The following is a 13,792-nucleotide window of genomic DNA, read 5'->3' as shown; positions in this document are numbered from 1 at the left end:
CAAAGGCCCTGTGTGTTTGAGTGTTTCAAGAGGGCCTATAATTAAAGAAAACTCAGACAAACCAAGGGCAATCATAAGTCACTTATTTAGGGCAAGCAATTGTTTTCCTACACCCAGCAGTTTTAATGATGGGTTACGAGCTTTCCAAAGACATTTTACTTTCACTGTGGTGAATGGCGTTGGGTAAGGACCGTGGCATGTCAATCAAGATGGCCGGCTCCACCTGTGTGTCTTGCTTCCCCTTCCCCAGTCATGGCCCAGCTGTTCTCACCACTGGGCACAGAAACCAGCCATGTGGACTTTCTCAGAGGCATGGACGTGCATTGAGCGCTTACTCTGTGCTGAGCACCACACCAAGAATTTTATGAGCAGTATCTTATTTCATGCTTGTCTCTCCCCTCTTGGAGGCTGCAGTTCTGTACAATTGCTTCTGCCAGAGGTTTCTAACGAGGATTTAAGTATCTAGGGATATGCTGAAATAGATTACTAAGAGCATTCAAGCAGAAGTTGGAACTCAGCATCAACCCTCCATTTCCATCACAAATCTGATTCTCCGACTCTTAATTTTTTCATCTGTCAAAAGAGGAAGGATTATCCTAAATCGGAGGTCTCCTCTCATAGGACCGAATTAAAAATTTCTGGTCTATATGACATCTAAGGTCACTTCCAGATCAAACACTACATGACTGTTTGAAGCCTATGGAAGGCAACATTGCATGATGATCGAGAGCCCAGGGGGACCCTAGGATGTGCATCCTTGCTCCACCCACCTCAGTTGTGCAATCTTGGGTAAGAGACTGTACCTCCCTAAGCCTCAGCTTCTCCAGTATTACAGTTAGGATAATAATACTACCCTTCTCCTATAGTTACTTCAAAGATTAAATAAGTTAATCCTTAAAAAGTGCTCAGACATGCTTAGAAACATTAAAAATGTTTCTTGGGGCGCCTGGGTGGCCCAGTTGGTTGAGTGTCTGCCTCTTGGTTTCAGCTCAGGTCATGAACTCAGAGTCCTGGGATGGAGCCCCACATGGCCTCCACGCTCAGTGGGGAGTCGGCTTCCCCTCTCTCTCTCCCTCTGCCCCTCCCCCCCATTCATGCACTCTTTCTCTAACATAAATTAATGAATTTTTAAAAAAATGTTCTTTAAATATTATCTAATAGTTAATATTCTCATTAGCTATTATTATTATTATTATTATTATTATTATTATTATTATTACCAAGCCTTACTTGGCCCTCCAAGATGACTGCCATCATCACCTTCTGGTGATGCTAACACCAGAAGTCTTCCGGTATTGCTATCAGGGAAGGGATGGAAGTGAATGGGAACAACCTCTCCCAGCCCTGCTCAGAAATTTCCCATGTCACTTTGGCCACCCCACTTCCATATTAGGACTCTGCTACTGCCACCCTCTTGCTTCTCCCTATCCTCCACCATCTTAAGATCTTTGAGAAATAAAGAGCAACTCCTTCTCCAAAAGAAAGACTGGGGGCCTTGTCCATGCTGTCAAGTCTAAATACTTCAGCTTGGCCAGTTATGCCCTTTGCCAACTAGGCAGACCTCTTCCTGCCCTTCCGGTCTCCACCCAGGTTTGCCACCTCCTCAGGCTTTCCGAGGCCACCCAACCTAAGAAGCCCCAAATCATGACCACGATTCCATGTTCTATTTTCTTCATAGCATGTACTGCTGCTTCAACTTATTTATTCACTTGGATCTTTACTTTTTTATTGACTTTCCTCCCCCACACCCCGAGTAGAATGAGAGCGGGACCGTATCTGTCCCATTCACTGTTATCTCCCCCAGGGCCTAGCACAGTGCTTGGCAAATGGGAGCTGTCCATTCATAGTGAATGAAGAAATTGACTCAACCCTAGTCCCAGCTTGGTCACTCAGTCTATGAAACTCTGGACGAGATACTTCGCCTCTGAAATGGAGATGGATTAGACTATCTTTTAGGAGAGTTTGGAGTGCCTGACACACTGCTCCCATAATTATTAACTCTCTTCACCTCTGACGGAAACCTTCGCCCAGTGCCCTAGTCACCTAACCCCCTCATTTCCTGGCTGAAGCAGCTGAGGTCCAGAGGGATAGTTACTTGTCTAAGGCTACCTGGTCAGCTACTTTCCTCAGGTCATAAACTCGTTTCTCTTTACCCTTTACATAAAATCCTGGCTCTAGCTAAATTGACTAGCTTGGCTTCTTCTGCCCAGAAGCTGTTGTTTCAACATGCATAGCTTCGTGTAAGCCATTTCCTCCATCTAGGATTTCCTCTCAGCCTCCTCAGTGCCTGCGTGTTTCACTCTCACCTCCTCCAGGAAGCCACGTAATGTCATTCACACAGGGCAGCTTTGCTCCTTGTTTCTCATTTCCTTCAGGGTATGCTTACTCCATTTCTAGCATAAAAATATTCTTCTTAAACTTGCCCTTTTGCTAATTAAATGTTAAATCCTTTTCCTGGACTGGGCTATGGCCACACAGGACTAGACGAGAAACTCATCAAAACCAGGGCTTCCTTTACGTTTATGTCAACCTCCATGACAGTCCCCAGAACCTGTGTTGACTGCTTGGTGGAGCCAGGTGGGTGCAGAAGGTTCTAGCTAGAAAATCAGTCCAAAAGGATGATGCATGGAGGCGTCTACAGCAGACGCAGCTACAAGGATTCGGTTTGGAGACGTAGACTTCGCTTCTTTCCGAATGTGATTATTCAAGGTGAGGACCTGCCTTCCTGAAATATCAAGCATCATGGGCTAGCTCCCCAAATGGGAGAAAAAAATCAAGGAGAAAAGAGAGTGGGTAGGCGAAGAAATACGAAATAAGCTCTATGGTCTAGGCAATATCTTAATGGGGAGGGAAGTGACTGAAGGAAGTCTTCCCATTCCTCAAATCAGATAGTATTAATTCATTAGTTTACCAGGTTAGGATTCAGATTAGGTTGTCACAGAAAATAGATTTAAGGACTTACCATTTTGTGTGTCTTATGTCTCCAGCATTCTTTGTCAAAGATCTCTTAAAGTCCCAGATGTGTTTAAGTACTCTTCCTGGAAACTGTGCCACAGAGATGGCCAAGCATACAACATCTAGAAAAGGCGTGGGTTCAAGGAAGCTTCTTGGAAGACTCCGGGCGCGTTAAACCACTGAGTCGCGTCCTCCACTGGCTTCCCCCAGTGCTGGATTCCTTGGCCAATCTTCTCCCAGATGTAGAGACAGCTGAAGCAGCTGGAGATCCATCTGAGGCCCCATGAATTATAACCCTGGGCCTGGGTCCATTCTTCTTTGCTCAGAAGAAATGTTTAACTCTATTTTTCCCCTCTCAGCCACCCACTCTGATTTGTTCTCTGGGGCCAAGTATTTCATGGAAGGCCCTCTGGTTCTTAAGTCCTGTATTTGTTCTCTTGGATGCTAGGAGGTTAGAACAAAGGGTCCTGACTTGGCTTGGGGAAACTCATCAAATCATAGTTCCAGGTTGCCTCCTGCTTATACCCTGAATCCCCCCTTCTAGAGTTTTAAATAACAGCCACTACCCTTGGATCTCAGGCTTCCCAATTTAACAATTCATTCTATAGATTTACACACACACACACACACACACACACAAATGTAAATTATTTTGGAGTTTTGGGCTGTTGAGGATACAGCTAGCATTCAGGATGGTGGAAGAGGAGGCCTTAGAAGGGAGAAGAAATGAATACTAAATCCTCCACTCCTGTCTGGGGATTTAGAGAGCAGTTTTTTTCTGCCAAACACTCTTCCGTCCACTCTGCTCCTCCCAGTATACCCTTTTCCCACCACCATCAGCATCCAAAATAGTAGCTTCAAGATGTGAACTTGAACTTGAGCCTCAGGCCATGTACCACCATCAGTAGTAAAGCACCCGCTCTTCCTTTCAGAATGTTAGACCAGGCTGCAAAATAAAATGCATCATTCTTCCTAGCTGGCCCTGTTTTCTCCCATCAGTGCGTTCTTCTCAATAAAAATACTTGAGGGGCGCCTGGGTGGCTCTGCTGGTTAAGCATAGGACTCTTGGTTTCAGCTCAGGTCATGACCTCGGGGTTGAGGGGTCAAGCCCTGCAATGGGGTCTGCGTTCAGCATGGAGTCTGCTTGAGATTCTCTCTCCCTGCCCCTCCCCACCAAAATAAATAAATAAATAAATTTAGGGGTGTCTGAGTGGTTCAGTCAGTTGAGGCTCCAACTTTTGATTTTGGCTTAGGTCATGACTTCGGAGTCGTGAGATCGAGCCCCACGACAGGCTACGCACTAAGCATGGAGTCTGCTTACGATTCTCTCTCCCTCTCCCTCTGCCCCTCTTCCTGCTCGTGCCCTCTCTCTCTTTCTTTCCCTCTCTATCTCCTTCTCTCTCTCAAAAACAAATAAATAAATAAATAATAAAATTAAATAAATCAATCTTTTAAAAAATAAAAATACTTGACAAAATACTATACAAAAGAGTACGTGATCTGTAAAACGAGTTCCTATATATTATCGGACTTTATCCTCACAGAAACACTCGGGGAGGGAGAATGGTGGGACAGGAATTATTAGCATCTCCACTTTGGGCAAGTAAAACTAAGACTTTAAAGGAGTTAAGGGAATAGGCAAAGGTCATCTGGTTTGAGAGTAGCAAAAGGAAGACTGACACACTCATCTGGTATTAAGTCCCACCCAGCCTGTTTATTCTGTACCCCACTCAGCTGCCTCTCTTCCAGCGAGACCTGCCATCTGCATGTGTGCACAGGACCCCCTCACTCCCATCGTGGGCACGGCCCCCCCTGTCCCGTCATATACTCGCACTACACATAGCTCTCTCCTTATCTTCCTTCCGTATACACGCTCCTCACACTCCTGGGATACGTGCCCACAGGCTAATTTAAATAGGATTTATACGAACACAGTGACTTGCCTGAAAGCCGAGCCCAACTCTGGGTCAACAATGAACTTGATGGCCCCAGTGTGGCTGGTCTACTGTCTTTGGAACCTTTGCAAAAAGGCACAGAGAACACTCATAACAGAGGAGTATTATTTAATTTGTCTTACGAGAACATTTTTCCCCTGTGGTATTCATTTTCACTTCCTCCCCTCCACGCGATGGCACACTATGGGGACTCAACTCATTGGGAGTCAGCAGAGATCACAGTTTGCTCTGATGTGATTCTTCACCATTTGGAGGCTGTGGAGAGGTCATAAATACTGTGAGACCTCATCCCTGAAAAATACCCGGGCACGTACATGCACTCAAAGTTTGGCCCATAACTTTGGGAGAGTTGTACTCTCAGAAGCCCATTCCCCAACCCCTGAACTATGCCAACCAAGTCCTACCCACACTCAACAGGAAGAAGCCTCTCCTCACCTGTTGTTAAAATACTTGAAAACCTGGGGCACCTGGGTGGCTTAGTCGTTAAGCATCTGCCTTCGGCTCAGGGCGTGATCCCAGGATGCTGGGATCGAGCCCCACATCAGGCTCCCTGCTCCGCTGGGAAGCCTGCTTCTTCCTCTCCCATTCCCCCTGCTTCTGTTCCCTCTCTCGCTGGCTGTCTCTCTCTCTGTCAAATAAATAAATAAAATCTTAATAAAATAAAATAAAATACTTGAAAACCAGATATGGCTGCTCCAGGACCTGAGCCTAAAACACCAGCCCTTCTATGACTGAGAGAGCAGGAGCATGGAACCGTCAAGCCGACTGCCCAAAATTGCCGATCTTCAAGCCAGGGCTCAGCCCCAGCTCGGTTTGATGTTGGGTTATTTGGGGATGCTAGTTAAATGACCCAGTCTCTGGGAACTTTGAATTCCTTGCTCATGAAAGAGCAAAAATATTCTTATTATCATCAGTAAGAACACAATGAGCCCACAGAATAAGTAGCATTATTTGGGCCTCTTGCAATTAGAAAGTATGATACCGTTCTCACTTTTGGAGTTTGCAACTTATTTGATTTGTTCTGCCAAAAAAAATAATAATAATAATAATAGTAACTGAGGTGAGCTGCCGGCTCTTGTTCTCTTCATGTAGGTAAAATTAGGGGGTAGGCACAGAGCCTGTGGAAACCCAGGGCAGCCAACCCCTCCTGTCGGCACCATGTTCCTCCACTCTTGTCTCCTCCAAGCATTCGTGCCCCGTCCCCTCCACCTGCTACACTCCCTGTCTTCCCCACCCCACCCCAGCCCCCACCCTGCTTTCTGCCCTCTCTCTAATTCTTCTCATGTATCCTCACTTCCCTTCCTCAAAATGTGTTGCTGCTTGCGTCTTAATTTACACTCAGGTGAAAACAACCGATAACAGTTTTAAAATGCTTCCCATTCACATATATTTATACTTTAAAAGTATCGGAGTCTTTTTCAAAACTTCCACCATTTCAGACAGGGCCAACAAGGCAGGCTCTTAAAGAGGGGTGGAGGGAGAAAGGAATCTCCCAAAGATCTTTCCAGGCAAGGTCACCTTTAAGGTTTTGAGGGTTGTACATAGCCCAGCACTAGGGGGCACAATTCTCATAAACAAGAAACAAACTACCTGCCCAACAACGGATTCCATCTCTCCACCCTGCTCTCACCCAGCACACTTCTTACTGGACCCAACAGGTTGGGAGGGTTCTTACTAAATCTCCCAGGACGGGAGGACTTCCACTTAGTAAGCTATTGGCTTCAAATTTTTTATCTGGCTTCTCATTGACAAATGCTTTGTGGAATTCCTACCTCACCTCTCATATCTCTTATTAACCTAGTCAATGCATATTGCCTCATGTCGGGCTTCGTGCCTCTGTTTCACTCTGGAAGTGAAGTGAGTAGGCAATGGGAAGGAGCCACGGATATCATCATGGACAGCTCTCTCACCGAGGTGAGAGCAGTGAGCCCAGAGTAGCAGAGAAGATTTCTAACTGAGAGCCCACAACCAAATATGCCTGAGGCTTATAGGTGTCAGTTTTCTCTGATTCTCAGGAACATCAGAAATTAAAGGGCAGAAAACTCTGGTATTTAACTACAGAAGAATATAAAACTAGACCTTGACCCAGATTAGTGGGAGAAGGAAAGCTACTTCGGGCTCTCTGGCCTCAGCCCCACCTCCCACCTGAGTGTGGGTCCCAGAGCAGAGCCCAAGGCCTCCAGCAGACCTCACTCTTCTCCCACTTTGGGTTCCAATGCTCTGCTGAGAAGCCAGACGTTACCTCCTTCATCAGGCCTTGCTGTTCTTCCCCAGCCCTTGCTTCCTCCTTCCTGCACCTGCAGGCAGCTTCCCTCATCACTGTTGACATCACCAAGAGGTGACGGGACATGGTAATGTCACCTCCTCGCCACCCTGACAGGAGCAGCCCTCCAACTTGTCCGATACTTTCAAGCTGTGGTTGATGAGAGTCCAAACATCAAGTTCCTCCAAGTCGAAATTTCTCCTTCTCTCCCCTCTTTCTCTCCCAGCTACGCAGGAATCTCCTCCTTCCCCTCAGGACATCCCACGCTGACATTTTGAATCAGCCAACGGACCAACTGGAAGACACTTGCAGACTACAGAGCTCCGTTGGGTGCAAATCACTGCCTTCCATAGAGGAAAACCAAGAGTGCTTATTGCTTCTGGAAGGGCCCCAGATGTGGGAAAAGAGAGAGCAAGATTAGTGATTGGGTAGGCAGATGTCACCTGTGCTCTTGGAAGTGTGAAGAGAGAAAAGTGGAGGAATGGGGAAACTGAAAAGAAGAGTAGAAATTTAAACAAAAACCCTTAATTTCACATATATTCCTCCAGCAGAGTGCATTCTGACAGCCTCAACTACCCATCTCGGCGTTTGACTCCCAACTGACAATTCCTAGCCCCCATCCCTGCTGAGCTTCCGTGACATCCCAGTGAGTCCCCACTAGGCCCAAAACTAAACTTAGGAGTCCCTTCTCTGCACATGCCCTACACAGCATACCTTGCATACCTTCTTCTTCCTGTTTTCCCCAACTTGGCCAAAGGTACCTGTATCCACCTCACCCCTCCACTAGTCAGCCTTATCTTCTCCCCACCCTACCTCACCCCTACAGGGCAAACTCGAAGAGGTCCCAGTGTATTCCTCTCCATCACCCCCACCACTTCCTTGGCCCAGGCCCACACCATCTCTGGAAAGCTTGTCCTGACAGGTCTCCATCTTTCCAATCTCTCTTTTCACACAGTCTACAGAATCGCTAGAGCTGTCCTTCTAAAAGACAGATGCCACATTGTTACTTCCCTGCTTAAGTCTTTAGTGAATCTTCATCGCCCTCTGGAAGAAAGCTCAGGCACCCAGGGTGGCAAACATACCCTCACGCACGGGCCCCGCTGACTCTTCCAGCTTCATTGCCGGCCACCCTGGGCAGCACCTTACACTCCAAACCTTCAAGACTTATTTTCCCAAATCCAAAAGTTCATATGTGTGTGTGTACGTGTGTGTGTGTGTGTGTGTGTGTGTGTGTGTGTTTAGAGAAAGAAAGCATGGCTTAAAGTTTGGCCGCCATCGTAAACAGCACAGTAGCCATCCAGACCAAGAAGTTCATGACCAACTGACAACTTCAGTGGAAACAAACGGTCATTGGGGTTCATCACCCCGGAAAGGCTACAGTACCTAAGACAGAAATTCGGGGGAAACTAGCCAAAATGTCCAAGCCCACCCAGATGTCATCTTTGTATTTGGATTCAGAACCCATTTTGGTGGTGGCAAGACACCTAGCCCTGGAATGGTTTAGGATTCCTTGGAGTGTGCAAAGAAAAATGAGCCCAACCATAGACTTGCAAGACATGGCCTGTGTGAGAGGAAAAAGACATCAAGAAAACAGTGAAAGGAGCACAAGAACAGAATGAAGAAAGTCAGAGGGGCTGCAAAAGCCAATGTGGTTGCTGGCAAAAGTGAGCCAGAGATCGGATAGCAGAAGGAGGAAAGGTTCTGTAGGGACTTTATCTGTGGTGATTGTGCAAATTTTTCATGAGAAGATGAATGAACTAAGAACTTTATAAAAGAGAGAGAGAGCATGGCTGTGAGTGGGTGACAGATGTCACCGAAACCCTATGAACTCTGGTTCTGCTCTGCAGGGGGACAGTGGGATTAGATAGGACACCGGGCTGAGCACACTGGGCTAAGAATCCACATTCTAGTCCTGAATCTCTGGGAAAATGACCTCATCGCAGATCTCAATCTTCCCATCTGTAAAGTGAGAAGTTAGAAAAAGGATCTCCTACTCTCTGCCTCTAATGTCTGTGACCCTTCAAAATCCCGTAGTGCCAATGAATTTGATGAGATTCCAGACACAGCAGACTGCAAGGAAGAATGCTCTTGAAGAAGAAGAAGAAGAAGAAGAAGAAGAAGAAGAAGAAGAAGAAGAAGAAGAAGAAGAAGAAGAAGAAGAAGAAAGGGAGAGAGAGAGAGAGGAGAGGAGAGAAGGAAGGAAGGAAGGAAAGAAGGAAGGAAGGAAGGGAAGGAGAAAAAGGAAAGAAAGAAAGAAAGAAAGAAAGAAAGAAAGAAAGAAAGAAAGAAAGAAAGAGAGAAAGGAAAAAAAGCAAGCAAAAGAAAGAAACTCCTGGAACCTCAGGAAGGGGCAGCAGTGGACAGCTGCACAATCTGCTCTAGCCCTAGATGTCTAAAAAAAATAGATTTTTTTTTTGTTTTATCGAGAATCAAAAGGATGCTCATTTCCTCCACTACTCAAGAATTCTTGAAAAATAGAATGAATGAGGCCTCAAAGTCCTCCTCTCTCACCCAATTCAAGAATCCTCTTTTAACACTCCCGCAGGTGCCCCCTGCTGTTGCTTAGACAATTCCAATGATCAGAAAACCCCACCCTGCAAAGTCCAGCAGAGATGCGCACAGGAAGCGGTAACAAGCTATAACTTGGGAGCCCCGGCACCTGTCCCTGACCCCAGATTTGCCGCTCATGCTAGAACCACAGGGTCTGAAATTCTACCATGAGTTGTTTATTTCTGTGGGTCTCTTAAAATTCAAACACTCTTGGCAGTACTTGCTGTCAAACCGAAGTGTTCATGATTTAGAGAATCCCCTTCCGCTCTTGAGAGCAGAAGGTCAGGTGGGCACCCTGGGTAATTCTAAAAGAAGGGAGACACTGAGGCTGAGGGGGACCAATGCTAAGACAAACTCCAGATACTGGACAATTATTCTGCCAGGACAGGTAGGAATGCATGATGATGATGATGATGGTGATGATAGAAATTAACATAGATGTGCTTAATACGTGCCAACCACTCTTCTTAAGGCTTCACATTCCAGCTCATTGTGAAAACATTTCTACAAAGGGGATAGTTTTTACAGCAAGTCTTTCGAAATAAAGACCTTGATTAAGCACCTTATCTGCTCTGAGAAATGACCCTCCGTCCGAAGATCCAAGCTCCTTTCTTTCATCCCTCTTTCCTTCCTTCTAAAACAGGGAGAAAGGGTACAGCTTTGTAAGTTAATACTATAAATATATCTGTGTGTTGTCTGTGTCTGTGTGTGTGTTATCAGATGTGATTAATTAAACCCATTGTTCAGAGAGATTTTAGACCATCCGAGGAGTAGCTATAAAAGGTGTATGTGACGAGACTCCCATCTAGTGGTTAGAATCAATAATGAAGATTTGGGGAAAACCTAATGTTTGCATTAATAATTAACTGGATGTACAGAAACTAAGCCATCCTCACAATTAAGGTGGTCCCAGGCCCTGGAGACATCTCAACTTGGCCAGCTTTCCAAGACTTCCTGATAATTTGAGTTGAGAGACACTGGGCTGATGAAGACGAGACATCAGGCGAGAAGAGAACAGTAGGAAGGAGAGAAGCACACATTATAATAAGACAACCGCACAACACCTTCTCCAACCCTCCCCAGTGACTGGATGCAAGAAACAGAATAAACCCTCAGCTTCTTATGTGTACAGTTTTGAAGAATTGCTGTCTCAGACTTTTATGGTGTGATAGAGATTTCTAAGTTCTGAAATCGTTTTGAAAACGTTAAAAAGTTTGCTCTGAAAGTTGGAAGAGAATTACTATCAAGTTGCAACAATGCCACCTGCTGGCTGGCCATAATGTGGTAAAGCAATTATGACCTTAACTGTTACTATCACAATGTCCATTGTTATTGGGTATAAGGCTCAGAATGCACAAGTTACAGTAGTAATCACAGACGCACTGCGCATGGAATCTTGGGCAACCTTATATGTTGGGTGCCCAACACTGAACCCAATAACTTGGCAATTAAGTCACTGAAAATACAAACAGCAGGAACAAAAAGGCTTATTTGTTTGCTTCTTGGTGTATTAAAATCTGGTCAGCAAGCAAGTCAGTGTCACCATCAAAGGAAAGTTTGTGTTAGTTCTGGTTCTCAGAGATAGAGATAACAGGTTTGGGAGCACAGCCATTGAACCAGTGCCTGTAAGCACCGGAACGACCTGATGAAGGTGGAAAAGCACTCCAAGTAGCTAGCATTTTACAGAAGTTAGGAAAGTGAACTTAAAGTGGCCTCAAGAATGTGAATTAGTGGTTTCCCAAATACTGGGTGAAGTTCCAAAGGTTCCAAAAGAGAGAACATTTAGAACTAAGAAATAATTCAATAAAAATACATAGGAATACTTGGGCACATACAGGTGGCAATCACAAACACTTGCGTGTCCAAGGGAAAATAAGGTGAATGTCAGCAAAAAAATGATGTCAAAAGCCAAACATAATCTTCCCGAGATAGGTGCTCAGGGGTGTGACAGATAAAGACCAGGGAATTGTCTCTCTGTTAGAGGCAATGCAGGGTTATGGCGATTACTCAATGGCCAAAATTATAGAAAACGAACACAAATTGTGGCAGAAAGAGTATTATTTTGTGTACAAAGAAAGAACTCTGTATTTAAGTGCTAGAACAGGATTTTGAGAAAGTCTGTTTATTCCCTTCTTTGGGATCTCTTAAGATAACTCCTAGAATCCCTTCCCGCTCTGTAATGCCATGATTTCATCCTTGGTTCTAAGTAAACAAAGGAACATTAATTCAGTTCAGGACACTGTCACCAGAAAGCAATATATTTAATTGGTAGTTTATGAATGTGACCTTGGCTAAAAACAATGTCTCCACTACTCACTAACCGAGAGACCCTAACCAAGTTACCTTGCCTCTCTCAACCTATTTATCCGTAGGATGCCTTTTTCAGAGATCTATCCTGCTGATAGACTGAAATGTTTGTGAGCTGTTCAGCACAGTGCCTAGGCCCTAGCAAACACTTTCAAAAGATGGAAGCTTTCATTTACTGAGGAGGAAATGAAAATTAAATTAAAATGAGCCTTTAGAACAATGCTTGACCCAGAGTCAGCACTCAATGTTAATGAAAAGGTATGAATTGCAAATGAAATTTGAACGTAATACAGTTTCATACAGGTGGTGTCATAGTTTCTTGGGAAAAATTTCACCACTAATTATGTGTCTTTGGGCAAGTCACTAAAACCTCTGCATTTCTGTTTCTTCTCTGCAAAATGGGAGTGCAAGTGGATTCGATGACCACTTACGTGTCTTCCAATCAGGTTCTACAAGGAGGTTCTAGACAGTACCGGAGCTTAGTATACACAATAAATATACACTCTGTAAAACTCCAGTTGTGAACTAAGAAATAATCGGTATTATTTGGTATACATGTTTGGTATATATTGGTATATAAATATACCAATAGTATAATTAAAAACTTAACATTCCCAATAGACCTACAATATAAAGTACCAGAAACATAAAAGTCTTTTCATTATTTAAGAGCTGATTAAATAATGAATAATTGCTAGATACAGAATCAAGCACAAACATAGATATTCAAATTTCAATTTTCATATAATTTCCTTTATATTCACACCAAGAAATTAGTTTAAGCCTCTCATTCTGTAAAAATCACATAGTGAGTTTAAATAATCCATATTCCAAATGTGAGGACTCCAAGCTAAAGCCACTTTACTGTAACCGAGAAGTCAGCAAATGATTCCTACAAAGGCCCAGACAATAGATATATTTTAGGCTCACTAGACCCTGGCCTTATATTACAAGAACAGCCCACGTATAAATGAATGGCTGTGACTGCATTCCAATAAATCAGTAATTGTAGACACCGAAATTTGAATTTCATACTGTTTTTAAGCGTCATGAATTATTTTTCATTTTTTTCAACCATCTAAAAAACATTAACACCATTCTTAGCTTGTACGCTATACAAAAAAGGGGAGTCTAGGATTTAGCCAGTGGGCCCAAGTTTGCCATACCTTGCCGTAATTACATACTTTGGGAAAGAATGTGATAATGTAGAAAATCCAGAATTAACAGAATACCCCTCTGGGATTTTCACTGGTTGGTTGGTTGGTTGTTGTTTTGTTGTACTGTTTTCATCTACTATTTTCCTAAGGGTTTTCACCACAAACCAGGGACCCTTTCTCAGTCCTAGGGCAAGGGCAGGCACTGGGTTTAAGCAAAAGTAAGGCAAGCCTGACACCTTGAGGTCGTTCCGCAAGTGGCAGGTGCCACCCCGGAAATTAACTAGCAAGGCGCATCTCCTGGGAAGTAGGAATCCAGGAGGGGGCATCCATGCAGATTCAACTCTGCGGTGAGCCAGCCAGCAGCTGTTGTTATTGTTGAAATGCGGCAGGATAAAGTCCACAGATCACTGTCTGACTTCTCTCTCCAAAGGGCTGTCTGTAGGGGCATTTCATTCTATTGAAAAAGTAAATAACTTCCAGAGGCTTCCCAACCGAGACCAGAGGGCTCCAAGGACATTCAAGACTTTCCCTGGTCTGGATAAGTCTCCCACCTGCATTTATTAATACATTCTGGAGGAGAGAAAGGGGTATGGAGCACAATGGCC

The 13,792-nt window shown here is 44.5% G+C and overlaps 1 pseudogene; it reads left to right on the top strand.

Annotated features, from left to right (window-relative positions):
- Window positions 1-2,621: 2,621 nt before the first annotated feature.
- On the top strand, window positions 2,622-8,861 carry LOC113260176 (40S ribosomal protein S24-like; annotated as a pseudogene).
- Window positions 8,862-13,792: the final 4,931 nt, after the last annotated feature.

Source organism: Ursus arctos, unplaced genomic scaffold, assembly GCF_023065955.2.
Source record: "Ursus arctos isolate Adak ecotype North America unplaced genomic scaffold, UrsArc2.0 scaffold_22, whole genome shotgun sequence".
Taxonomy (NCBI): domain Eukaryota; kingdom Metazoa; phylum Chordata; class Mammalia; order Carnivora; family Ursidae; genus Ursus; species Ursus arctos.
This window is presented reverse-complemented; position numbering and strand designations above follow the sequence as displayed.